At 41.5% G+C, this 26,474-nt stretch overlaps 1 long non-coding RNA gene across 1 annotated transcript; it reads right to left on the bottom strand.

The window, feature by feature from the left end:
- Window positions 1–439: 439 nt before the first annotated feature.
- LOC311632130 lies at window positions 440–20,265 on the bottom strand. The gene is made up of 4 exons (XR_014796724.1): window positions 20,203–20,265; window positions 19,950–20,106; window positions 1,965–2,294; window positions 440–1,237 (listed from the first exon to the last, which is right to left on the bottom strand). It is a non-coding gene; the product is annotated as an uncharacterized lncRNA (long non-coding RNA).
- Between the last annotated feature and the right edge of the window lie 6,209 nt (window positions 20,266–26,474).

The following is a 26,474-nucleotide window of genomic DNA, read 5'->3' as shown; positions in this document are numbered from 1 at the left end:
GGTTTGGCTCAGTGGGTAGAGCGTCGGCCTGCAGACTGAAAGGTCCCAGGTTTGATTCTGGTCAAGGGCATGTACCTTGGTTGCAAGAGGCAGCTGATAGATGATTCTCTCTCATCGATGTTTCTAACTCTCTATCTGTCTCTCTTCCTTTCTGTAAAAAATCAATAAAATAAAGAGGCACTAAGGTTAGCTAGCTCCCGTTCCATAGGAAGAGGCCTAGAACCTCATCTCTTCATGGGAGGTGTATGGCCATTTAAGAAACTGTCACAGTCCTAGCTGGTTTGGCTCAAGGATAGAGCATCAGCCTGCGGACCGAAAGGTGCTGGGTTCGATTCTGGTCAAGGGCACATGCCCGGGTTGCGGGCCGATCCCCGGTGGGGGGCGTGCAGCAGGCAGCCAATCAGTGATTCTCTCATCATTGACATTTCTATTTCTCTCTCCCTCTCCCTTCCTCTCTGAAATCAATAAAAAATATATTAAAAAAAGAAAGAAAGAAACTGTCATAGGTGTGCTGACAAAGCATGAGAGCACCTGGGTGTTTCCAGATGTGGGGCAGTCTGGCGCTGCTGCTGCTGGAATTTCAGGGTGTGGGGTAGAAAGAGGCAGAAAGGGGGACAGTAGGCTTGGGCCACAGTGTGAAAAATCTTGACCGCCTTTGTGGCAGGCATGTATCTTCAAACCACACTTCACAGAAAAATGCAAAGCTTTGTTTTTCTATGAGTCAGTCTACCTTTTCTTTGGAGAGCTTCCATCTGGGTGTGAGAACCTAAGCTCAGCTGTGGGTCATGTGGGCCGGTCTGGGTTGCTGAGCTCAGTCCTCCCTCCTCCTTCCTCTGGGCAAATGCAGTGGCCAGGGAGCTGGCTCTGGGCTGGCTTCTGTCCATGTTGACACCAGTCTGGGACGGGGATCGGAGCAGGGTGCCGCTGTGCTGTCCCTGGCTGCAGGGCCTCTTGAGGTTGCCTGTTTCATCTCAGACTGCCCCCTTTACAGGGACGCGGGGAAATCAGCTGCCTCCTGTACCTCTCTGGGCTGCAGGGAACTCTGGAAGGTTGTTGGGTTCTTTTTCTTCTGCCTGCGATGGTTCGCTCCTGTGCCAGGCCAGGTGCAGGGACGTTTATAAGGTTCGGGAACTTGGAGGCCTCCACAGGGAGGTGACAGTCTCTTCTAGAACCTCCAAATCTCTCTGGCATCTTTCTTTCTCACTCCTTTTTGCCCTTGAAAAGTGGGTTCCTTTCCCTGGAAATGACAAGTCGAGGCTGCATTGAATTACCTTTTCCAATAATGTTGAGAAACAAGTTCTTTCAGCAAACCATTTTATCACTGCCCCTCACCCCTTTGCCCTTCCTGGGACAGGATTCCTTAAGATCTAACCCAGCATTGAAGCCCAGAGGCTGGGCGTGTGAATCTGACCATATCCTTCCAAAATCTTTGGTATTTATGCCAAGGGGACCTGCTCTCTGGAGACTCAGAGATAAAGATTGGACTCTCCTGAATGGTCTCCCTTGGAGAGACCCTGGGGTTGGAGAAGGTCCTTGCAGTCGGGGTGAACAGGGAGGGGCATGATCCCCTCATACATTGAAAAACTGATCCTTACAAACCTGTGCAGTGAATCTCATCCTCCTCCAAGGAAGGGCTGGCCGCCTCCAACTGTCGTTGTCTGAGAGCTTCTAGCCTCTAGCTTCTTCAGAATTGACCTCAGCTTTATTTTTATTTATTTTCTTTTTTGTAAAATAAACATAACTTACCATCAGCACTCTGGCCAGTTTGATTCAGGCATTAGAGCGTTGGCCACTGGACCGATGGGTCTCAGATTTGATTTCAGGTTAAGGTGGAGGGGGCATGTGGGAGGCAACCAATCTATATGTCTTTCTTCTTCTCTTCCCTCTTTTCCATCTCTCCCCCCCCCCCCTCCTCCCTGCCTTCCATTCTCTCTAGGAAAAAAGAAAAAACAAAAACAACTTACCATCAGTAACACTTAGCACATACACAGTACTGTGCAACCATTGCCACTGTCTGGCTCCAGAACATTTTCCTCACCACAAAAGGAAACCCACATCCATTAAGCATTCAGTTCCCTTCTGTTCCGGAAACCTCCAGTCTGCTTTCTCTCTGCGGATTCGCCTGCTCTGGAGGTTTCCTATAACTGGAACATACGATACGGCCTTTCGTGCCTGGCTTCCTTCACTGAGCATACGGTTTTTTGAAGCCCATCCGTGTGTCTGTACTTCTGGTTTTTAGCTATGTTCACCCCACACCTTTCTGGTGGTTCCTCCTGCAGTCAGGTAGCTTCCTCCTGTGCAGGCAGGAGATTGGGGGATAGAATGAGTGGTTATCCTCTCAGTGTCTCTTCCAACCATTATTTTTCTCAATATTTTAATTAAAAAAAGAACATCAATATCTGATCCTGGTTTACCAATGACTTATCTAATTCCTTTAGAGTTGTGAGGTTTTTTTTTTTTTTTTTAACATATATATATTTTTTTCTATAAAATACCTTTTTGGTATGTCCTGTCTCCCCAATTTTCTGTCTCCGAATCCTCTCTGGTTGGGCCAGCTGTGTATGTAATGAGAATGTCTGAGTGTAGATAAATGCTGCTGCTTCCATAAGACAGCTTTAGTAACAGTTATGAGAAACCCAGGGGTCATGTATTAAAGATCTTCACAGTTACCAGCATTATCACTCTGTGAATTTACATATGTACAGTGACTTCCTTTTTGTAGACTATGGAATAGCTACATACCTACATTTACTTTTATGTATCCTATAGATTTTTTATAAGTTTTTGTTTTATTTTGTTTTTGTTAATCCTCACCTGAGGATAGTTTTTCCATTGATTTTTAGAGAGAGTGGAAAGGAGGGAGGGAGATAGGAGAGAGAGAGAGAGAGAGAGAGAGAGAGAGAGAGAGAGAGAGAGAGAGATAATCATCAATATGAGAGAGACACATTGATTGGTTGCTTCCCAGTCATTCCCTGACTGGGGCTGGGGAGTGAACCTGTAACCCAGGTATATGCACTTGACCAGGAAATCAAACTGGAGATACTTTGGTGCATGGGCCAATGCTCCAACCACTGAACAACACTGGCCAGGGCTAGATTTTTATAGTTTTAAAAGGACTTGCCATACATTGATGAAGCCTCATTCTCATAGCAGCTCTCTGACATAGTATAGATATAAATGTAAGTTCAACAATGCTGGATTCACAGACTGACCCTGCAATTGTTACCTGTAGGCAAATACAGTCTCCTGACCAAGGTTAGCTGAATGGTTGCAGGATATTGGGTAATGTGTTGGAGACAAATTAAAGTCTCCCATTGTGTGGACCCAGAGCAGTGACATTATTAGTTTTCTCAGAAAGCACAGTAGGGAGCATCATTTTATTCAATTTGGGAAATCTTGATGTTGATTTTTCTTCAGGTCCAGGGCTTGTGATTGATTAGACCCTTTAATTATTGATTAGTTTTCTTTCAGAAAGCCTCAGAACTTTTAAAGAGAAGGGCATTTATGTCTGTAGAAAATTTTAATTTCTCATCTTCCCCTCCTCTTTCTTTGCACTAAAGACAGAGATAAAAATCCAATCATTACTTTTAATGACTTACTGTCTTGAGTGTAACTAATCTTCTCACTCTGGAACTAAATGTCCTGGGAAACCTGTCACAAACAGTATGAATAGTTTTAATGGAATTTTGTCTCTTTTACGCTATCTGTGGAAATCAGTGTCACCTATAACACAACAAAACGTGAATCTGAATATTCTTGGTTATTTTGCAGTACAGCATTCATTGGCTGCAATTCAGAATCATATCACCCTTTTATTACCAAGGAGGTACCCCGCCGCCCAATTTACTTTAACACGTATTCATTGAGTGCCTTGTAGGTGCCAGATACTTTAAAATGAAACTCCTAACCTTAGGACTGGTTTCATGGTTTGCCAGGTTTTAAATTCTATTGGATCATGAAAGTTCAAGTTAATTAATTCTAGCTACTAAAAAAATAAGACTTCCTGTTAAGATGGAATTTAATCATTAGATTAATACAGATATTTGAAAGCCTTTTTATAATTGAGACAGCTCTGAAGATCTTAAATTTTGAGAAGTTGGGCCAAAATGATTCTACCATAAACACCCTGCTGAGCTTTAGTACATTTCAAATTATTTTATGGTGTTGGAAATAATAGGAAAAATGTTGAGTAACATACTAATTATAAAATCTGAGTACAGGAGAAACTCCAAGTCTGAGGAAATGGACAGTAGCGATGGAAAGAGCCCAATGTGGCAAGACACAGAAATGGAGGAAGATATGCCAACACTTTCTTTGCAAATGTGCCTTGAGGACCAACCGGTTGTCCTGGCTCAATGGTTGAATGTCAACCCATGAACCAGGAGGACAAGGTTTGATTCCTGGTCAGGGCTCTTGCCCAGGTTGTGGGCTTAATTCCCAGTGTGGGGTGTGCAAGAGGCATTCTCTCTCATCATTAATGCTTCTATCTCTCTCTCCCTCTCTCTTCCTCTCTGAAGTCAGTAAAACAATCCTATGTAATAAAAGCCTAATATAGCCAAGACCGGTTTGGCTCAATGGATAGAGTGTCGGCTTGGGGACTGAAGGGTCCCGGGTTCGATTCCGGTCAAGGGCATGTACCTTGGTTGCGGGCACATCCCCAGTAGGGGGTGTGCAGGAGGCAGCTGATCGATGATTCTCTCTCATCGATGTTTCTAGCTCTCTATCTCTCTCCCTTCCTCTCTGTTCAAAATCAATAAAATATATTTAAAAGAAAAAAAAATAAATAAATAAAAGTCTAATATAATAAGTGTCTGGTCAACCAGTTGGCCATTCAACCAATCAAAGCGTAATAAGCTAATGATATGCTAAGGCTATTCAACTGCTCGCTATGACATGCACTGACCAGCAGGGTGCAGACACTCTGACCAGTAGATTAACTTGCTGCTGGGATTGGGCGATTGGGACTGAGCAAGAGGAGCCTGACATGCTCTGGAGCCCTCTTGTGGTCCCTCCCTGGCTGGCCAACCTCCCACATACCTCTCTGGCCCTGATTGTGCACCAGCGGGGTCCCTCAGCCTGGCCTGCATCCTCTCACAATCCAGGACTGCTCTGGGGATATGGGAGAGCTGGTTTTGGCCCAATTCTTTAGACTAGGGGTGTCGAACTCAATCAGAGAAGGGGCCAAAATCTAAAATCCAGCCTAAATCGCGGGCTGAATGGTTTACTGAACAGTCATAAACTGACAATGTCATAAACTGACAGCAGAGTGCAGTGATGACAGCGCGGTGCGGGCCACATTGCAAGGCCTGGCGGGCTGGATTTGGCCCGCGGGCCTTGTGTTTGATACATGTGCTTTAGACCAAGCTGAGGGACCCCACTGGTGCCTCTAGTAAATAAACAAACAAATAAATATAAACACAAATAAACAGATAGCTCTAGTTGGTTTTGCTCAGTGGTTAGAATGTCAGCCCAAGAACTGAAGGGTCACGGGTTCAATTCTGGTCAAGCCCATGTACCTTCCTGGTGCCAGTCTGGTCGCATGTGGGAGGCAGCCAATCAATGTGTCTCTCTCACATCAACGTTTCTCTCTCTCTCTCTCTCTCTCTCTCTCTCTCTCTCTCTCTCTCTTTCTGTCTCTCTCTCTCTGTCTTTCCCCATCACTTCCACTCTCTCTGAAAATAATGGAAAAAAATATCCTCAGTGAGGATAAACAAAACAAAACAAATAAAATGGATAGACACATATTTTTTTTTTTCCATTGGTGGATACAGGACAGTAAACAGCATTATAGCACATAGAGATGGTATGTGCGAGAGAGCAAGATAACACTGAGGGGTTCTACGGTTTTGTGTTCTAGTGAGAGATTGTGCCCTGAGGGGTCTGGGAAAAAGGGGATTACCCCAACATTCCAAAGGTAAGTTTTCATAGATGCAAAAGTGACAACAGACACATTCAGTTAAGGGAAAGACTGACCTTTGTCAAGGAAGTGGTCAGCAAATTGCAGCTCGCAAGCCACATGTGGCTCTTTAACCCCTTGAGTATGGCTCTTCCACAAAATACCACAGCCTGGGCGAGTCTATTTTGAAGAAGTGGTGTTAGAAGAAGTTTAAGTTTAAAAAATTTAGCTCTCAAAAGAAATTTCAATCGTTGCACTGAACAATCTAACGAGTTTGCCAACCACTGGCCTAGGACATGACTACCCACCATAACTCATTTTTTAGGTAGGGAGTTTTAGTTTCAGACCATCCCATGTGGTTACTTTATGTCTCTGAGTTTGTAGGGCCCACCATGCAGCCCTCCCCTGACCTTGTCAGGTTTAGTATGCGGCCCCTTTTCCATTCACACAGTGATCTTGGCTTCATTTATGAGCGTAAGATATATTCTAATAGGGCAAATCCAGTTGCTCCTCATAAAACGATAAAATTGTGAAGTATTTTATTTTTTCTTAAAAATTCTTTACTGTTGAAAGTATTATATATGTCTCCTTTCCCCCCCATTGACCTCTCCCAGCCTGCCTCCCAGCCCAGGCCCTCAACGCCTCCTACTGTCCATTGGTTATCCTTATATGCATGCATACAAGCAAGTCCTTTGGTTGATCTCTTAGTCCCGCCTCTCACTCTCCTCTGCTTTCCCTCTAAGGTTTTATGATCTGTTCAATGCTTCTGTGTCTCTGGATCTATTTTTATTCATCAGTTTATGTTGTTGTATTTTACTTTTCTTCTTTTTAGTAGGTGCACTTCACTTAAATTCCCCTTGATTATTTTTAATCTTTCTAATTCCCTCTTAAAAATATTTCATATAATCTCATCATTCCTTTGAGATAAAAGATTGTTATTGGATAAAATGTGATTCCATCCAGAAAAATATTTTATATACCTTAAGAGTGGTGCCTAGTAAAATTTTATCTCTTGCTTCTTTAAGAAAATTTAGATGCTATAAATTCACCCTCTAATCATCTTGGACACATTTCTCACTCTCATTTTATGACACACTCTCCTCTGTTTTATATAATAGTTTAATAGTCATGTTTGAAATTGTCTGGGAAGCAATCTCAACCAATGGTTTATAGGCTACTTTTAAATGGGCAATGTTAGCTATTTATTGCTCTCAGATATAACATTATTATTATTATTATTATTATTAAATATTATTTGTTGATTGCTGGTGGTTGCACCTGGAACTGTGTGAGACAGAGAAGCGATAATCACTGCCCTGTGGCCCATTATCTGACAAATAGGAACGAGGTGTCTCTGTGTGGTTTCTCTGGCTCCATGGCAGATATTCCCTCTTGTAGGGAATGGACAAGACCTAGCAGGGGTCCTCAAACTTTTTAAAGTGGGGGCCAGATCACGGTCCCTCAGAGAGCTGGAGGGCCGGACTATATGAACTACTAATCCCTACTGTAACACCTTGGCTGCGCTCACTGCCCAAAAAACCTGGCGGGCAGGATCAGACTCCCCTGGGGGCTGCATGTGGCCCGCGGGCCGTAGTTTGAAGACCCCTGAAGAGTCAGGTGATGTATTTTCACCTTATTTTTGGGGGCCTCTTCCCACGAGTATTAGATTTCTTGGCAGCCAAGGTGAACTCTTTAAGAGGAAACATTAGAGTAATAAAGTAAACCAATGACCTTTGCAGGCACATCACACTGATTCATGATTCCAGCCTCTGCATTAGGTTGGCATTGCTCATATCTGTAAGTCAGTGTTGGAAATAACCTTTGAGGTTCGGGTCATTCAAAACCCCCTTGGCAAGAACTATATATCCCCAAAGGAACTAGATAGAGGGATCTCTTCCCTAACATTAGCAAGGACACTTGAGATACTCTGCTTGTTGAGCCAATGAGTATTGTTTTCTTTAGCTTGCTCATACTTTTAAAAATTTTATTGACGAGAGAGAGAGAGAGAGAGAGAGAGAGAGAGAGAGAGAGAGAGAAAGAGAGAGAGAGAAATACATCAACGTGTTGTTCTACTTATTTATGCATTCATTGGTTGATTCTTGTACGTGCCCTGACCTTGGTGTATCGGGAAGATGCTCTAATTAACTGATTTACCCAGCCAGGGCCTCCATATTCTGTGACTTTCATACATAATTAGCAATAGCTAATATATAGTTTTTACATATTTTTATTAATACCGACTCTTCAGCTGGCCATGGCTGTTCTCTGTCGAGCCTGTGTCCTAGTTCTTGAAGGGTGTGTTCCCTCTGAGCATGACAGCGGCCTTCCGGAGGGGCCGATGTGGCTCTGTGTGGATGTGGGTGCCGTCCCTCTGGCCCGGACATGAGGTGTCACTGAGGAAGTGAAGCAGACCTTGCGGGGAATGTGGTCCTGTGCCTGTTTGCTCAGCTTAGAGTCGTCTCAGCTAAAAATAGCAGAAGCTGTTCGCCATCTGCCAAAGGCAGCTGTGTGGGCCTCCCATTGTGACCTGCAGGCAACTCTGGCATGGCTGCTCATGTCCTTGTTTACTGGGCAAAAGGTAATGTAGCTATTACTTGGTAGAGGGTCTTCTGTACTTTTTTCTCATGACCATTGGTGTTATGAGAAAAAAGTACAGTGATAGGAGGCACCATGGTGTGATACTCAATTAGGGTTCTCTTAGAATTATATAGCTTCTTTGGCTGTCCCTTTAGGCATCCCTGAATCACATCAACCTCTTGTTTTATATATATATATATATATATATATATATATATATATATATATATATATACACACACACACACACACACACACACACACACACACACACATATATATATATATATATATATATATATATATATATATATTAATTGATTTCAGAGAAGAAGGGAGAGGGAGGGAAAGATAGAAATATCAATGATGAGAGAGAATCTCTGATCCCTCTTGCACACCCCTACAGGGATCAAGCCTGAAACCCAGACATGTGCCCTGACTGGGAACTCCTGGTTCATAGGTCAAGGCTCAACCCCTGAGCTACAGCAGCTTGGCTGGTTTTAAATAGAAATGAACAGATTTCCAGCTATATCAAGCAGAAACAGAATTTCTCATAGAATATGAAGGTTCTTATAGAAACTCTGTGAGGGCCAAGAAGTTGGGCTTGAAGGCTGTATAGCAAGGAACAATGCCCAAATGACACTGCTTCAGCCTAAGCATCACAGTTGTTTCTGCTGACCACAGACCCCACGGTTCCCACCGTGATGCTGGGTGTAGATGCCAAAGCTTGCATGTCCCTCCAGATCAGATGTTTCTGCCAGTGCTGTGCGCCTACTTCCTTCATCTGAGTTGAAGTCTTACATGATTGTGTCTGATCTGTGCAGCCTGGGTCACAGGGGAGACTAGGAAAGTGATGGTCTGACCTCTCTACCCTGGGAGGCAGGACTTACAGGAAATGATGCTGACATACGAAGAGTGTCCAAGAAGTGCTGAGTAAAACTGAAACCACGATACAATAGTGCTGCCACATACCTACCAGAGTGAACGAAATGGAAAAGACTGGACAGCCTCAGGCAATGGAACTCTCATCTGTTGCCGGTGAGAGTGAAAGTTGATAACAACCACTTTGCAGAATTGTTTAGCAGCATCTACTACATCTGAACTACTATACATATTCTATGACCCAGCAATCTACTCTTCTTTTATATTATATATTTTAAAAATATATTTTATTAATTTTTTTATAGAGAGGAAGGGAGAGAGACAGTTAGAAATATCGATGAGAGAGAAACATGTATCAGCAGCCTCCTGCACACCCCCCCCACTGGGGATGTGCCCACAACCAAGGTACATGCCCTTGACCAGAATCGAACCTGGGACCCTTCAGTCCCCAGGCTGATGCTCTATCCACTGAGCCAAACTGGTTAGGGCCAGCAATTTTACTCTTAAGGTACATATTCAACAGAAATTCATGCATTTGTTCACCAAAACACAGATACTTAGAATACTGATCGTAACATCATTTGTAGTTCCCAAACTGGAAACCACCTAGATGCACATCACAGTAGAAGGCAGTTGATCAGAATTGAGTATTCACACAATGCAAACGACATGACCATCAACATTAATGCACTGTACCCTGGAATAGGATGGATGGATCTAGCAAACAGCGTTGAATGGAGGAAGCTCAGGAGCAGTACGTTCTGTATGATAATATTATATAGAGTTCTAAAACAGCCAACTCATCTATGGTGCTGGAAGTAAAGACAGCATCTTCTTTAGGGGGCAGTAGTGGTTGAAGAGGCAAGAAGGTGGCATCCAGTGTGCTGATTGCATCCTGTTTCTTGATCTAGATATGGTTACTTGAGTGTGTTCAGTTTGTATTTAGGTACTTTGCTGTAGGTATACTTCATTAAAAAGTAATACAAGTTCTTTGCTTAATCTCCCCCTCCCCCATTTCCTCTGAGATTCATCAGTTTTTTATGCATAACCCATGGACACAGACAATTGTTTGGTGAAGTCCTGGGGAAAAGGGGAGAGAGGGTCAGTGGGGAAAAAGGGGGCTGTCAGTAATACTTTCAACACTGAAGATAAATTTTAAAAATATAAAAAGAATCAGGATTCATAGGGTTTTCTGCTTATCCACCCTATTTTTGATGTAGTAAATAAATAGCCTGCCAAATAAATAGCCTGCTGGATTATGAAGCAGTGATGCACTCTTGTCTGCTACTACTTAGAACTTACCAAACAAAATAATGAAAACAGAATTGAAGATGTCCCATGTTTATTCTTTCCTGCTTTTTTTTTTTTTAATAAAGCACTTTATATTTCTAAAAAAAAAAAGTCATAAAATATAATATAACACAATATAATACAGTGCAACAATGTAATGTGATACAGATGCTTGGGTAGCTACAAATAGGACATATGTTCCCTATGGCAAGTGTTTTGTTTGTAGGAAAGAATATTTAGCAAGTCAGGTATCCCAGAGGGACCAGGGAAACTGGCCACCTGGAAGGCCAAAGGGGCCAGGATAACCTGTGTTTACCAAACAGTTGCTTTTTCATCTCCATGTGAATTGCCTTCCTGCCCTTTGACCTCCCAAACCACCACCCACCCCTTCCGTTTAGTTCAAGATGGCACATAAGCCTCAACTGCCCAGTCTGTCCTTGGATCCATAGTCTTATGGAATGCCCATATGTACATATGTAATTAAATTTGCTTTATTTCCTCCTGTTAATCTGTTAGAATTTTTTAAAAAAATATATTTTTTATTGATTTCTTACAGAGAGGAAGGGAGAGCGATAGAGAGTTAGAAATATTGATGAGAGAGAAACATCGATCAGCTGCCTCTTGCACACACCCTACTGGGGATGTGCCCGCAACCAAGGTACATGCCCTTGACCGGAATCGAACCCAAGACCTTTCAGTCCACAGGCTGATGCTCTATCCACTGAGCCAAACCAGTTTCAGCTATTAATCTGTTTCATGTCAATTTCTTTCTTAGGCTCAGCCAGAAGGACTAAGAGGGAAAAGAGGAGGAATTTCCCCCTCCCCCATAGTGGGAAGGCATGTCCTAAATTTTGAATGGCACAATTGTACAGCTTTGGAGGTTAATTAAAAATCGTTCAATTGTATACTTATAAGGTGTATGTACAATGGTATACAAATTATACCTCAGTAAAGCTGTAAAAAATAAAAAAGAACAAAAGTTAAAATTGAAATGTTGTAACAAGCTATGAAAATTTACTATTGGAGCCAAATGTATCCTACAAGGAAGGGGACCAGGCATCTAGATTTCTGGTGTTTAGTGTGATGGGCTGATTCACTCTGCTTCTACAGAGCACTGTACATAGAATTTGGAAAGAAATCTCTCCAAAACTTTGGGGTCCAAGTTTGATCCAAATATCCAGAACCAACTTTCAGAACAAAAGGCCCTTACTGCCATAGCGAAAGATGTGCAATTGTGATTTATATTTTGTAGTTAAATAGAAATAAAGGATAAGAAAAGAAATTAATTTGATGAAGAACCAGAGTACAGTTCAAGCTATTGATTATGGGGCCAGATAGAGATAACATGATGAGAGATTGCAAGCAATTTCACCTCACCTATTGAAAAGAAACACTTGCAACTAATTTTTATAATTGCATTTAACAAATTGTGTTGAATCTTTTTTAAATAACGGATTTCTGTTCAGTTATTTATATATGGAACCGAATTCCATTAAGTGGTGTGTGGATGCTGAATGCATAAAAAACACAGAGTTAAGGAAATGCTCTCTATTCCAACTATAATAGAAGCCTGAAGCTTAATTTATCTTTGCCAGCAGTCTTTCTTTCCAAATGTATTTCTTGCCTTCCTCCTACCACACATCTCTGCTTATTATGAATTTTCACCCAGTCTTAAAGACTTGCTCAAATGCAACCCCAAAGCTCATTTCTTCTTGAGTTATAATTATTTGTGTAAACATATTATGAAGTATCGGTGAATATAACCAACAGTGCCTTATTCTTGGGGTAGCCTCAAGATGCACTGCACTTGACAACCTTCTCTAAATGTTTATTAAATTGATTGGAATGTATCACCCCCTGGTGGCTGGACAGAAGAAAAACAACTTTAGACTTTGCTAAAGGATGTCCTCCAATTACTCAAACTTGTACTGTCGATTTTGGAAGGCTCAACTTGTGAAATTTAGTACAAGAGAATTTGTAGGTGATGTTCTAAAATTGTAATGTTGCAATATTTTCACAACTACCCATATTAACAGTGGCTGGGGCCCTCTCTTGGTGGAGATTACCGCCCTCCTTTTTTCTATTTCCCACCCCATTCCTTTTCCCCTCTCACTTTCCCTTTTTCTCCACCATGAATCCTTTTTTGGAATATCTACCAATTACAATTTCTTCTTTCTTCACTTCTTGTTCTCAACTTTTCACTACTCAGTTCTTTGAAAAAATTTAATTAATTTCTATTGTTTTTATTCAGTTATTTCCACGTTTTCACACAGGAAGCATTATTTTCTTTTTTGCTATTGTTGTGTTTAATGGACTCAGTGGACCAATTCCAAATTCATCCATTTGATGTCCAGTTTCAGGGATGAAAAGATCTCTTCAAAGATTGTGTATTGCATTTAAAATTTTTTTTATTCATTTCAGAAAGGAAGGGGGAGAGAGAGAGAGAGAGAAATATCGATGATGAGAATCATTGATCAGCTGCTTCCAGTACATCCCCTATTGGGGATCAAACCCACAACCCGAGCATGTGCCCTTGACTGGAATCGAACCCAGGACCCTTTAGTCCACAGGCTGATGCTCCATCCACTGAGCCAAACCAGCTAGGGCGTGTATTGCATTTTTATTAACTTTTTCCCCCAAGGCTGTCCCATTAAAAAAAAATAATTTGAAGGAGTCTGCTTATAGTGAATGTACAGGTGTTAGAATGATCTCAGCTAGCCATGAGTACAACCAAAAAGCAGAGCAAGAATGAATGCTTGTCTAAGATCACAGATATTCAGTCTGATATTTCTATCAGTGCACCAATCCATGCATAAGGCTGATTTCTGATGTACTGGGCCTGTGGTTTTCTTTTAGGAGTCTGTAATCACTCATTTAAGTTTAATGATACAATGAATGTAATTGCTAAAAACTCACCTGGCATGATAGAACATTAAAACAGAGAATTAGAGGTGGTCTAGTCTAAATTCTTTATTTAACGAGTGGTGAAATGGAGGCTCAGAAGTGAAATAACTTACCCGATGTTGTGCTATTTAATTCTGCTTCCCAAACTTAACTGTTGGCAGAATTAAAACTTGAAATTATAAAATATTGCAGTAGCTTTGACAACGTATTCTAATTACCAAAAACCAATAGGCGATAACATTTATATATGGCTCTTATAATGCCAGGAAAAAACCCTTTTAATGTTTTAATTATTCTATGAAACCTCTTAAGCATTCCTAAATGAAGCTTCTATTTCAATATTGGCTTTTATTTTTTTAAATTTTATTATTATTTTTAAAATATATTTTATTGATTTTTTACAGAGAGGAAGGGAGAGGGATAGAGAGTTAGAAACATCAATGAGAGAGAAACATCAATCATCTGCCTCTTGCACACCCCTCACCAGGAATGTGCCCGCAACCAAGGTATAATACATGCCCTTGATCAGAATCGAACCTGGGACCTTTCAGTTCACAGACTGACGCTCTATCCACTGAGCCAAACCGATTTCGGCTATTGTTACTTTTGTGTGTGTATTAAGATATACACTGAGTGGCCAGATTATTATGATCTCTGAATGCATAATAATCTGGCCACTCAATGTATATCCTATATACAATAATAAAAGGCTAATATGCAAATTGTCCCCTCAACCAGCAGGCAGGCTGGACAATTGCCCATGTCCCCTCCCCACTGGCCAGGCTGGCAGGACCCCACCCATGCAAGAATACACCAGCCTCATATATACACACACACACACACATACACACACACACACACACACACTGAGTGGCCAGATTATTATGTGTTCAGAGATCATGATAATCTGGCCACTCGGTATATATATTAAACACATGTAAGTAGATGTATCATCTATATAAATTAGTGTAGGATAATGCTGTACTTATTTTTTTTTAAAATATACTTTTATTGATTTCAGAGAGAAAAAGAGAGGGAAAGAGAGATAGAATTATCAATGATGAGTGAGAATCATTGATCAGCTGCCTCCTTCATGCCCTCTACTGGGGATCGAGCCTGCAGTCCAGGCATGTGCCCTTGACCAGAATCGAACCCAGGACCCTTCAGTCTGTAGGCTGATGCTCTATCCACTGAGCTAAACTGGCTAGGGCTAAACTTATTATTTTGCAATATACTTTTAATTTCTTAACAGTATGTCTTTGACATGTTTTCATATTAATATATAGAGTTTCATTAATTATTTTTCATGATGGCAAAATATTTCACTATAGGATTATATCATGATTTATTTCATTATTTCTATAGTAAACTGAATAATGCCCCCCTCCCAATGTCCACATTTTAATCCCTGGAACCTGCAAATGTTATTTGAAAAATAGCCTTGCAGAGGTGACTAAGTTAAGGATCTTGAGATGGAGAGATTATCCTGGGTGATCTGGGTGGAGATTTGGTACACTCAGAGGAGAAGGTGATGTGAAGACAGAGGCAGAGATTAGAGTCTTGTGGATACAAGCCAAGGAGTTTCAGTGTCATTGGAAGCTGGAAGGTACAAGCGACAGATTCTATTCTAGAGCCTCCAGAGGAAGCGAGGCCCAGCTGACACTTGGATGCTGGGCCAGTGCATTGACTTCAGAATGCTGGCGAACAGAACTGTGAAAGAAGAGACCTGTGCTATGTTAAGCCACCAAGTTTGTGGTGATTTGTTACAGCAGCCACAGGACCTGAATATAATTCCCTTGATGATGGACATTTAGGGTACTTCTATCACTGTACACAAGAGTTATTATAAATGGCTTGTATGCGTAGCTTTATCTACTTGTACGATTGTATCTGTAGGACAAATTCCGAGAAGTGGTATCTCACAGGCAAAGGATATCGACATAAAGACAAAGATTTCATCAGGCCTAAAGAGAATGTTTTATGCTTCCCAAATAAACGATATGTCAAAACGTGTGCCTTTGAATTTATAGCTTTTAATATGTTTATCATCAAACAAGAAAGACCGAAACCAAATGTCCTCATCACTCAACACAAGAATCAACCGAAAGCACAGAGAAACATGAAAAAATAAAGCAAAAGGAAGTCATAAATAAACAGACAAAATCAGTAAAATGGCAAATAATAACAACAAAACCAAAAAGCGTTTTAGCATGACCAATGTTTCACCAATATAATCAATTAGATAGATAAACTTTTAGAAAGACAGAGCAAGAGGAAACATGCACATAAACAAATGACAAAGTCAAAAGCAGGAAATTAGATATGAGAAAGATTTAAATGTAATAAAGGAATACAAAAACATGAAAAGCAAGCACCCACTTGAGACGAAAAAGGAAACTTGAACGGATGTATTAGTAGCTTGTGAGAGAGCATCTCAGAAATCTCCTATCCACATCAGACATCACAGGCCGATGGTTTTGGAAATGTGTTCTTTTATTTATTTTATTTTTTATAAGTATTTCTTTGTGTCTTTTCCAATCTCTCTTTTTTTATTTTATTGATTGTTTTTTTACAGAGAGGAAGGGAGAGGAATAGAGAGTTAGAAACATCGATCAGCTGCTTCCTGCACACCCCCTACTGGGGATGTGCCCGCAACCAAGGTACATGCCCTTGACTGGAATCGAACCTGGGGCCCTTCAGTCCGCAGGCCGATGTGAGGACACCTTTATCCAAGGAGTCCTGTGCTTCCAGGGTGCCATCTCTTCCTTTCTCATCTGCCATTGCACACTGACCTTGTCCACACAGCCAGGAACTTGGCTGCCAAAGCTTTCAAGCCTCCCTCCCCAAGGCTGCCACCAGGAGAGAAAGACAGTCTCTTCTCAATTCCAGTTCCAAAGATCTCCAGAAAAGACTCTCAGTGGTTTGGGAAGCTGTCCATCTCAGAAAGATTCAGTGGTGGCTGAAAGGTATGAGGGCAGGCTAAACGGCCTCAGATGTTGAATCAAGAAAACCTGAATTTATTTAAGGAAAAGGGGTTGGGCATGGGGATCTCCAGAGGGAAGGGCTACACAGCACTAAGCCAAAGGGTATTGGGCCCATGATGGCAGTAAATCAGTGAAATAAGGAAGGGCATACAAGAAGCAACAGGAGAGCTCAGGCTGAGCTGCTTTGGCTCACTGAGCAGTCAGAGAAAAGGGGGCCTGGGAGAAGTCAGGGGGTTAGCTCAGGACGAGCTGCCACTGCCCATTGCTCCCCTGGTTGCAAGTCTCATGGGGACCCTTATAGGTTAGAGCAGTGGTCGGCAAACTCATTAGTCAACAGAACCAATCTCAACAGTACAACAATTGAAATTTATTTTGAGAGCCAATTTTAAAAAAAAACCAAAAACTTAAACTATATAGGGCACTTCTAAGCTGGCCTTTGCTAAAAACTCAAGGGGCCAAAGAGCTGCATGGGGCTTGCGAGCCGCATCTTTATCTAATAATGCTTGTAATTGTTAGTCTTCAAACTTTTTTGGTTGGCCTGGATGTTTTATGTCATTCACCTAGAAATCATCACTTTTAAAGCCTTTAAACCAGCATTCACAAGTATCTTGGGATGGAACATGTTTATCATAAGCTTCCTGAAGTATACGATAACTTTCAGTAGCACTTTTCTTCAAAATAATGTAATGAATTAAAACTTCCCACAAATGCTCTTTTTTTTTTTTGGCACGAAATTCAACTTTTTTTTTTAGATTTATTGAAGAACAAGTACAGACTCCCACATGGGGAGGGGGAAATGGTCCCCTGAAATTCAACATTTTTAAGTGTAAAAATATCTATGATGTTAACACCTTCAGCAAATTTGGCATATTAAGTTTTAAAGATTGCTGTCAATACAACAAAATAGCATACATATCAAATCGCATATATATCAACATATGTGTAACTCCATCTATTGAAAAAAAATCTGCATTATTAACCGGTACAGATAGTAAATGGAAAAAGAAAGTGGGACTGAGGCTTGTCTAAGACCCAGGAAAATGAACCCTCACTTACTGGGTGCAGGCAGAAAGCCTCAAATGGAATAGACTGCTATGATTAAAGAAGGGGAAATGAAGGCTGAAATTTCTAACCGGAAGATAATGTCTCCCACAAAGATAATCATTAGACCATGAGACTCAGACCTTTAGAAACAGCAGAGGCCACAGCATGAGTTCTCAAGATGAAGGGAATTAGTCTTGAAGAGGCCTCTCCTGAACATTTCAGCACTGACCTAAGGTGAGGGAATTGAATGACCCTCCTAACACCCTGACTTCAAGCCCAGTTCCGAGACCATAGCAAAATGATTTTGAATCAGTTTGAAGAGTTCTGTAATAGCCTAGCCCACAGTGCTCTCTTGCTCTCACTGCCCAGCCAGGGGGCACATCAGGAAGGCCAGGCTGTCAGGGTAGGGATCCTCTTCCTGGCACCTCAGTGTAGTTGAGACAGCCATTTTTGAACCTCCAAAACAAGACATATGAATGGCTTTTTGTTTACTTTCATATATATATATATATATATATATATATATATATATATATATATATATATAGGCGTGCAGGAGACAGCCTATCAATGATTCTCATCACTGATGTTTCTACCTCTCCCTCCCTCTCCCCTCTCCCTTCCTTAATTCCCTTAATGCTCTGACCGGGAATTAGACCATGACCTCCTGATTCATGAGTTGATGTTCAACCACTGAGCAATACAGGCTGGGCTGGCTTTTGATTTTTAAAATGATTTTTAAAAAAATCTTTTAAAGCATAATAAATTATCACATTTTCAAAAAGAATGAATGGCCATTTCTTCACCGACATAGGGGAACAACATGGGGGAGCAACTGGCAAGACAGGGATAACTTTGCCAGGTGCCACACCCCAGGTGGCTGCTGTAGCCCCAGTGTAGCCTGTCCCCAGGCTTAACATAATGCCATGCAGAGAGCAGAGGGGAGGCAGTTAATCAAGTCTGTACGTCTCAGAGCAGTGGTGCCAGCTGCACAGGACTAAGTGAGAACTAAAAATCAGGAGACAGTCATCCACATCTGGCTGACTTGAATTTGCAAATTATATCCCTCCTCGTCTTTCTTCCTTTATGCATTTTCCTCAACCTTGCATTCTCTTACGAATGCAAATAACTGAAGAGATGTTAAGGATCCAATTATATTAAAGCGTGAATGACTATGCAAATGACTGCACTCCTTTGGAAAAATAAATTTTGTTTATCTAAGATAGCTGAAAAAGAACTGAGATAGAAACTCTGCATTGATTTACTATAACCAAAGAGGAAAACCTCAATAAAGCTGGAAAATCCAATAGATGCAGTCCAGTGGGAACAATCGGGAATAGGAGGCTAGGGTCAAAGAGGGAAAGGGTGAAATTCACAGTCCTAACTCAATAGATGGGGAGCCAGTAGGAAGAAACAGCTACAGAACAGAAAATTCAAATTATCTAAGGACCACATTTACATTTGACAATCAAATTACTTGAAATTTGCTTATGGGTTTTGCTGGTTGACAGAATGAAGTATTTCAATCATTGCAATCCCAAATTGACACAGTTGCAAAGTCACCTATGTTGTAATCCAATTACAACCACCTCAACTTCTGACTTACCAACTCTCCCTTGTACCAAGAAATCAATGGACTCAGGACTCGGAGGACTATTTTGTGGGTGATTTTCATTAGACAGGGTAATTGCTACGTGTGAGGTACTTGATGGTGAGGACATTCCTCTTTATGGGGGAGGAAAAAAATGCTGAAAGGAAAATAAAAACCCAAACTCTCCCTCCCATTTTTTAGTACTTTACTGTTTACAAAGCATAACCCAAAATATTTTATTTTGAGCCCAACTAAAGCACTGTGAGGTGGGTACTCTCCATATCTTCAGATAAAAATACTGGGGCTCCAAGAGAGAATTGCCCACATGACAGGAAAAAAGGCAAAGCCAAATGCCCCCTCAAATCCACTGGACCCCAAAGGCCACTATGCCACAGCTCTTCTGTCTCTTCTCCCGAAATGTTTGTTTGATGACAGTTGTTGTAAGCAGGCTGTTTGATGTGGAGAGTAAAATAAAAACTCCTTCTGTCTGACATCTGCCAATTTACTGATTCTTCTCTGTCTTCTTAAAAAACAAATGACGCTCATAAGTGCTCACAAGGAGACTATTAGAACTTAAACACCATCTCTCGACATTGGAATAGTCATGCTTATAGGGCCCTGATATGCACATCAATCGGGTGTGCTTTCATAGCCAGAAATGATGTGCTGCATAATGCCTGCTAGTAAATTTGAGCGTATGATGATCCTAAATGTGTTCCTGTCAGAAAGCAAGCCATTCGGCGCCAAGAAGGGCACAGTCTCTATGAATAAAGGCACCCACCTTTGCGTCAAGATGAGTCTTCATGATCATTTCCTTCCTTCTGGCTTCTGTCCCAATGTGAGTGGGGAGGAGGGTCGAAGCCGCTCCGCTTCAGTTCTCAAGATTCGCAACCTCATTGCTACTTGGAATGGAGTTCACACAAAAATCAGCTTTTTACCTGTCCAGAATAATTGCCAAGTTAAAAAAATATATATGTAAATTTGTTTTGTTTTTAAATTCTGTACTCTCTGGAGAGTAGGACCTCTTTACTTACTGCTTTTTGGGCCTCTGCTTCAGGCAGTTTTGTTTTCTTCCTTCAGTAGTTCCAACCTCCAGAAATGAACTTGAATGTTAGGTTTAATCCAGAAAGAAACAGCCACCCATGGCAGCAGCTTCTCTCTGGAATTCCCCTCTTTGCTCAGACTGGGGAATTCAGAGTTGCAGTATGGATTTCCTGTAGAAGGGTCTTTTATCTTTTTGAACTTTGGGAAAACCAATTCTTAGATCCGAGGATTAAAACCTTAAGGTTCACCGATCTCCTTTCCTCCTTGGAAATTTATACTAAAAATAAATTCTTCTGATCATAATGGAGGTTGGCTCATATTTAGAGGCAGAGAATGGCCCATACTTAAGAGATTGAGAAGGAGCCAAGTAAAATTACCCACAATTGTCATTGTTGTCTGGCATGGGTGGGAGGGAGAAATCAAATCCTCCCAGCAGATTGTAGGGAAAAAAACCTTACAATTCTCAGTTAATTTAATTTAAAAAATATATATATATTTTATTAATTTTTTACAGAGAGGAAGGAAGAGGGATAGAGAGTTAAAAATAATGATGAGAGAGAAACATCAATCAGCTGCCGCCTGCACACTGGGGATGTGCCCACAACCAAGGTACATGCCCTTGACCGGAATCGAACCTGGGACCCTTCAGTCCTCAGGCCTTGGCTCTATCCACTGAGCCAAACCGGTTTCAGCCTCTCAGTTAATTTTAAAAGGTTTCACCCTGGTTGGTTTTCTCAGTGGTTAGAGCATTGGCCCTTGGACTGATGGGTTGAGGGTTCAATTCCTGGTGTGTGCAAAAGGCAGTCAATCCATGTTTCTCTCTCTCCCCTCACCCTCCTTCCCTTCCACTCTGAAAATCAATGGGAAAAATATCCTCGGGTGAGGATTAAAATAAAATAATAACTAAATTTAAAATGTTTCTTTGGACAGATGCTTTCCTTTATAGGAACATTACATTGTTTTTCCCCTTTTATGTGTCTGGACTCTTGCCTGTTTCAGTAACCTGCCAATCTGGTTATTTGGGGTTAGCTGCTGAGAAGCTAGAAGAACTATTTTGGGGATTTGCAAGAACTACTTTGCATTCTGTGTAAGACTATAATTGGAACGGAACATTTTACCATGAGATGGTGACCCTCACTTTACCATCAGCTCACAGTGTGACGCTGTAGAAGTCTCCTCTTCTTTCTGGATCGCATTTTCCCTGTCAGAAACGTGCCGAGGTTGGCTTCATCCTCCATTTCCATTTTGTCAGGCGATGAGGTGGGAGGGCGATGAGCTGGGATGTCTAGGGCAGTGTTTTTCAACCGCTGTTCCGAGGTGTGTGCCGTAGGTGCAGACAAGACAAGAATTTTATAATTTTTCACTATTTTGTTTACTTAATATTTCATAATAAAGTAATTATAAAATACTTTCTTTGTGTTTATTTGATTCCTATTCAAGAGAATTACTTTATATATAGTCAATATAGGCACAGAGTTAAATTTTTTAACATTTTCTAATGGTGGTGTGCCTCGTGATTTTTTTCATGAAACAAGTGTGCCTTTGCCCAAAAAAGGTTGAAAAACACTGGTCTAGGGTAATCATTAGTAGTGGCTCCATACTGCATGCCTGTTCATTGCACTGCCTGCATATCACTTCATTTTTGGACAGAAGCTTTCTTTGGGTTTTTAAAACCTGTGTTATCTATTTTATGGTCTTCTAGGAATCTCACCACTGTTGCAGAACTAGAATATCTGGATGTTTTCTTCCATTAGCAGTAGCATAGCTGGCATTTGTAGTGCACTTTGAATTTATAAAGAATTTCACATTGTCCTAGATGGTTTGGCTCAGTGGATAGATCATTGGCCTGCAGAATGAAGGGTCCTGGGTTCATTTCCAGCTAAGGGCACATGCTTGGGTTGCAGGCTCGATCTCCAGTAGGGGGTGTGCAGGAGGCAGCCAATTGATGATTCTCTCTCATCATTGATGTTTCTATCTCTCTATCCTTCTCTCTCATTTTCTCTCTGAAAGCAATAAAACTGCCAAAGAGTTTTCCAAAGTGGCTGTCCTATTTGATACTCAGCAGCAATGTATAAGAGTTCCAGTAACTCTGAGTCCTCACCTCTTGTGTGTTTTGTCATGCAGTTAGCTATGTAGTGTTAAAAAAGAAGAAGAAGAAGCAACAGGCCTAAAATGGAATTACTTATACTAAACCAAGCCACATGTCAGCCAACATGACTTACTACCTAACCCAATCACAGTCTCAGCCTCCCCCAGGGATATGATTTTAACTGTGCAGTCTGGAATTTCCTGGTCAGCATTAGTGAGGTACTCCCCACACCTTCCATCCCCCAAAGGAGTCTCCTCCGAAGCCTGAAACTATCCTCTCTGCTAGAACTCTCCCTTTCTGTCTATAAAAGCCTTCCTTTTCCTGCAGCTTGGCCTCCGGAGCTCTCATCTATGATATTTATTGGCTGGATGGGATGCTGCCTGACTCATGAGTTGTCCAATAAAGCCAGTACTAAGTCTTTAATATTCACTCAGTTGAATTTTTTTTTTTAACAGTAGTATTTCATTGTAGTTTTAATTTGCATTTGCCTAATGACTAATGGTGTTGAGCATCTCTTTATATGCTTATTTGCCATCGCTAAGTCTTGTTTGGTGAAGTGCTTGTTTGCATCTTTTCCTATTTCAAAGGCAATGCTGTTTATTTTCTTATTTTTGCATTTTGAGAGTTCTTTACATATCCTGAAGACAAGCACCGTGTCAGATTCACAAGTATATTTCCCCCAGTAGGTAGTGTGTCTTTTCATCCTTATTAGTATCTTCACAGATAAAGTTTCTAATTTTTATAAAATCTAATTTTTCAATGGATTGTGCTTTTGATGTATTATCTAAAACTGGTTTCCTCGATCCAAAGTTCACAAAGATTTCTCCTATATTTTCTTTTGAAAGTTTAAGAGTTTTACCTTTTACATTTTGGTTTATGATCCATTTGAATCAATTGTTGTTTTTTTTTAAATATATATTTTATTGATTTTTTACAGAGAGGAAGGGAGAGGGATAGAGAGCTAGAAACATTGATGAGAGAGAAACATCGATCAGCTGCCTCCTGCACACCTCACACTGGAGATATGCCTGCAACCAAGGTACATGCCCTTGACCGGAATTGAACCTGGGACCTTTCAGGCTGCAGGCTGATGCTCTATCCACTGAGCCAAACTGGTTTTGGCGTTTTTTTGTTTTTGTTTTTTGCATAAGGTGTGAGATATAGATCAACATCTTTCTCCTCCTCCTCCTACTCCTCCTCCTCCTCCTCCTCCTCCTCCTCCTCCTCCTCCTCATCCTCATTCTTCTTCTTCTGGGCAGGTTCACGTCCAGTTGTTCCACCATCATTTATTGAGAACATCATCCAGGAGGGCCCAGTGTAATCCCAAGGATCCTTATAAGAGCGACACAGGGGAATCAGAATCAGGTAAGGAGGTGACAGGAAGAAGCAGAGATTGGAGTGAGGTTAAAGTCTGCTTCCCTGGTTACTCACATATGGCTGGTAGCCGTCATGACTTCATTCTTCCTGCGTGGGCTTTTCCATTGGCTATTTCATGCTTCAGAGCCTCAGGATTTGAAAAGTTGGTAAATGGTAGTGAGAAGGCACCAAAGAGGTAAAAATCACAAAATGACAAGGCAGGAGCCAAGGAAGACAGGTTGCTCCTAGAAGCTGGAAAAGGCAAGGAACTGATTCTCCCCTCGATCCTTTAGAAAAACACCTCGATTTTGGCCTGAAAGGCCCATTTTCAGACTTCTGACTGCCAGGGCTGTAATAATAAATTTGATTTGTCTTTAAGCCACTAGGTTTGTGGTACTATTTTACAGCTGCCATAGGAAACTGATACAGAGAGCTCCATGGAATTGCCTTCCTGCATCTGTCAAAAATCAATTGGCTATTTCACATGGAGCTATTTCTAGCCTCTCTATTCTGTTTCACGTTTCTATATGTCTATACTTCTGCCAGTAACACACGGATACATATTTTTCAACCTGTCTCGAACTCTCTTATTTTCCCTGCTTCGTATCATCAGGACACGAAAAGTTGGCCAACGGCAGTGAGAAGGCACTACAGAGATAAAAATAACAAAATGACAAGTCTCAAGGTGGCCGGTCCGATTAGTTATCTATTACCGAGTAACAAATTGTTCCAAACAACACACTCATTGTCTCACAGTTTCTGAGGAACCTGGTGCTTCTGACTCAGGGTCTCTCAGGAAGCTGAAGTCAAGCTGTTTGTCAGGGGTGCAGCTGCCTCCAGGTCTGACCAGGTAATGCCCTATATGGCTCCTCAGAAAAACCTGCTGCCCAGGTTACTCACACTGGGGCTGGCGGCTTAGTTCTTCCTGCATGGGCTTTTCCATTGGCTGTTTGAGTGGCCCCCTGACAGGGCAACTGGCTTCCCTAGAGTGAGCGAGGAGCAAGAGGGAGAGAACCCACAGCCAAGACTGAAACCATTGTCTTTTTATAACCTGGCCTTGGACATGACATTTCAACAATTCTGTCATATTTTGTTCATTAGAAGTCATTCGCAAAGCTCACTCCACACTAAAGGGGAGAGAAATTAAGCTGCACCTCTTGAGAGGTGGCATATCATACAATTTGTTGACATATCTTTGTGAGTTTTTTAAAATATATTTTTTGCCGAAACCAGTTTGGTTCAGTGGATAGAGCATCGGTCTGCAGACTGAAAGGTCCCAGGTTCGATTCCGGTCAAGGGCATGTACCTTGGTTGTGGGCACATCCCCAGTAGGGGGTGTGCAAGAGGCAGCTGATCGATGATTCTCTCTCATGGATGTTTCTAACTCCCTATCCCTCTCTCTTCCTCTCTGCAAAAAAATCAATAAAAATATGTATATTTTTAATGATTTCAGAGAGGAAGGGAGAGGGAGAGAGAATAGAAACATCAATGATGAGAGAGAATTATCGATCGGCTGCCTCCTGTACGCCCCCCACTGGGGATCAAGCCCGACCTAACTGGGAATCGAACCGTGACCTCTTGGTTCATAGGTCAACGTTTAACCACTTAGCCATGCTGGCTAGGCTGTTGACATATCTTTGAAACCACTACAGTCCACCCTTTGGACACAAATTATTTATAATCTTCCCACATGCCAAGTGCACCCATCCACTCCCCAAGGGCCCCCAAGAGTTTCATCCCATCACGGCGCCAGCCTCAAGTCCAGAACTTTGCCATCCAAGTTTGGTCCAGGAGAGAAGAGGCTCATAGGGTGCAAGTCCTTAAGATCAGCTCCTGGTGACCTGGGAAACTGAGGGGACAGCTTCTCTGCCCCCGGCCCCCTCAACACACAAAGTGAGACACACAGGATAACTGCTCCAGACATGCCAGTTCAGAAAGGGGGAAAACAGGAAGCTGGGGTCAGTGGTCCATGATGGTTCTGAAACCCAGTCAGGCAAACAGTTGCAAGTTCCTTGATTAGGTCTCCAAGGGCTGAGAATCATTCTCTGTGGTTCCGGACTCCCCGCCCTGAGCCCCTGGGTCTACCCTCTCCATGAACCTTCCCTTTTCACAAAAGGTAATGTGTATTGGCTCCATTTTCCTACCCCAAGTTCATAAAGATTTCTCCTATGTTTTTTTTTTTTAAAGTCTGATGGCTTTACATTTCACATTTTAGTTTTTGGTCCCTTTTGAGGTAATTTTTGTGTAAAGTGTAAAAATTTATTTATAAATTCTTAAATAAATTTTTAAAAACTAAAAAAAAAAAATTTTTTTTTTTTGCATATAAATATCCAATTGTTCCAGCACTATTTGTTCGTTTTTAGAAGCTGTTTATTTCCCATCAACGTCATTTCCATTTTCTGCTTAAGAGCCTGTGGAAGCACAGCTTAAGTGGTTTCCTGGGGCAAGGGATTTGAGGACATCAAGGTTTCTGAACGTTGTCAAAGTTTCTTTTCCTTGTTGTTGTTAATCCCCACCCGAGGGTTTTTTTCCCATTTATTTTTAGAGATTGTGGAAGGGAAGGGGAGAGACGTACCAAGAGAAACATCAATGTGAAACAGACTCATTGATTGGCTGCTTCCTGCACTCCCCCCGACTAGGACCCAGAATCAAGCTGGCAACCAAAGTGCATGTCCTTGACTGGACTCAAACCTGGGACCCTTCAGTCCTCAGGCTTACACTCTACCCACTGAGCTAAACTGGCTAGGGTGAAATTGTGTTTTGTGTAAGCCATCCAGTCTGTGGTTTTCTGTTAACAGCAGCCCTAACAGATTAAAG

Source organism: Pipistrellus hanaki, assembly GCF_964339955.1.
Source record: "Pipistrellus hanaki genome assembly, chromosome: 13".
Lineage (NCBI taxonomy): Eukaryota > Metazoa > Chordata > Mammalia > Chiroptera > Vespertilionidae > Pipistrellus > Pipistrellus hanaki.
The sequence above is the reverse complement of the archived record's forward strand: the minus strand, read 5'-3'. Positions and strand labels throughout refer to the sequence as shown.